Raw genomic sequence first — 2,500 nt, 5'->3', positions numbered from 1 at the left:
GTTCACTAACCTGCCCCAAACACATTAACTACTTCACTAACCTGCCCCAAACACATTAACTAACCTGCCCCAAACACATTAACTACTTCACTAACCTGCCCCAAACACATTAACTACTTCACTAACCTGCCCCAAACACATTAACTAGTTGCCCCAAACACATTAACTAGTTAACTAACCTGCCCCAAACACATTAACTAGTTCACTAACCTGCCCCAAACACATTAACTACTTCACTAACCTGCCCCAAACACATTAACTACTTCACTAACCTGCCCCAAACACATTAACTACTTCACTAACCTGCCCCAAACACATTAACTAGTTCACTAACCTGCCCCAAACACATTAACTACTTCACTAACCTGCCCCAAACACATTAACTAGTTCACTAACCTGCCCCAAACACATTAACTACTTCACTAACCTGCCCCAAACACATTAACTACTTCACTAACCTGCCCCAAACACATTAACTAGTTAACTAACCTGCCCCAAACACATTAACTAGTTCACTAACCTGCCCCAAACACATTAACTACTTCACTAACCTGCCCCAAACACATAAACTACTTCACTAACCTGCCCCAAACACATTAACTACTTCACTTACCTGCCCCAAACACATTAACTACTTCACTAACCTGCCCCAAACACATTAACTACTTCACTAACCTGCCCCAAACACACTAACCTGCCCCAAACACATTAACTACTTCACTTACCTGCCCCAAACACATTAACTACTTCACTAACCTGCTCCAAACACACTAACCTGCCCCAAACACATTAACTAGTTCACTAACCTGCCCCAAACACATTAACTAGTTCACTAACCTGCCCCAAACACATTAACTACTTCACTAACCTGCCCCAAACACATTAACTACTTCACTAACCTGCCCCAAACACATTAACTACTTCACTAACCTGCCCCAAACACATTAACTACTTCACTAACCTGCCCCAAACACATTAACTAGTTCACTAACTTGCCCCAAACACATTAACTAGTTGCCCCAAACACATTAACTAGTTAACTCACCTGCCCCAAACACATTAACTACTTCACTAACCTGCCCCAAACACATTAACTAGTTCACTAACTTGCCCCAAACACATTAACTAGTTGCCCCAAACACATTAACTAGTTAACTCACCTGCCCCAAACACATTAACTACTTCACTAACCTGCCCCAAACACATTAACTACTTCACTAACCTGCCCCAAACACACTAACCTGCCCCAAACACATTAACTACTTCACTAACCTGCCCCAAACACATTAACTACTTCACTAACCTGCCCCAAACACATTAACTAGTTGCCCCAAACACATTAACTAGTTAACTAACCTGCCCCAAACACATTAACTACTTCACTAACCTGCCCCAAACACATTAACTAGTTCACTAACCTGCCCCAAACACATTAACTACTTCACTAACCTGCCCCAAACACACTAACTACTTCACTAACCTGCCCCAAACACATTAACTACTTCACTAACCTGCCCCAAACACATTAACTACTTCACTACCCTGCCCCAAACACATTAACTAGTTGCCCCAAACACATTAACTAGTTAACTAACCTGCCCCAAACACATTAACTAGTTCACTAACCTGCCCCAAACACATTAACTACTTCACTAACCTGCCCCAAACACATTAACTAGTTGCCCCAAACACATTAACTAGTTAACTAACCTGCCCCAAACACATTAACTACTTCACTAACCTGCCCCAAACACATTAACTACTTCACTAACCTGCCCCAAACACATTAACTACTTCACTAACCTGCCCCAAACACATTAACTAGTTAATTAACCTGCCCCAAACACATTAACTAGTTAACTAACCTGCCCCAAACACATTAACTACTTCACTAACCTGCCCCAAACACATTAACTACTTCACTAACCTGCCCCAAACACATTAACTACTTCACTAACCTGCCCCAAACACACTAACCTGCCCCAAACACATTAACTACTTCACTAACCTGCCCCAAACACATTAACTAGTTCACTAACCTGCCCCAAACACACTAACCTGCCCCAAACACATTAACTAGTTCACTAGTTAATCACATTAACTAGTTCACTTAACCTGGGCAGTTCATAACCTGCTGGTGACCTCTGCATGTGTGTGTGTGTGTGTGTGTGCGTGCACGTGTGTGTGTGAGAAGCTGTTTGTGTGTAGAGATGTTAGTTCATGTGTGTGTGTGTGTGTGTGTGTGTGTGTGTGTGTGTAGAGATGTTAGTTCATGTGTGTGCATGATTGGCTCAGTTTGTAACAGCGTTTCAGGACACGCCCCCTTATTCCAAAAGTGTCCTTACGAGTGCTGCCATGGAGACGGTTGCCTGGCGTCTGACCCTGTGAGAGAAGCCATTGTTCTGAAGGGCTCAGTAGAAATACACACGCTTACAACCTCAGACACAACGTGAGAAATACACACGCTTACAACCTCAGACACAATGTGAGTGTCGTCCAG

General features: G+C 42.9%; 1 protein-coding gene across 1 annotated transcript in view; it reads left to right on the top strand.

Annotated features, from left to right (window-relative positions):
* LOC311320564 (immunoglobulin-like domain-containing receptor 2) overlaps positions 1-2,500 on the top strand; it is an 18,781-nt gene that overhangs the window by 8,060 nt on the left and 8,221 nt on the right. The gene's annotated exons all lie outside the window — the stretch shown is intronic.

This window comes from Borostomias antarcticus, assembly GCF_949987555.1.
Source record: "Borostomias antarcticus genome assembly, chromosome: 17".
In the NCBI taxonomy this organism is placed as follows: domain Eukaryota; kingdom Metazoa; phylum Chordata; class Actinopteri; order Stomiiformes; family Stomiidae; genus Borostomias; species Borostomias antarcticus.
The sequence above is the reverse complement of the archived record's forward strand: the minus strand, read 5'-3'. Positions and strand labels throughout refer to the sequence as shown.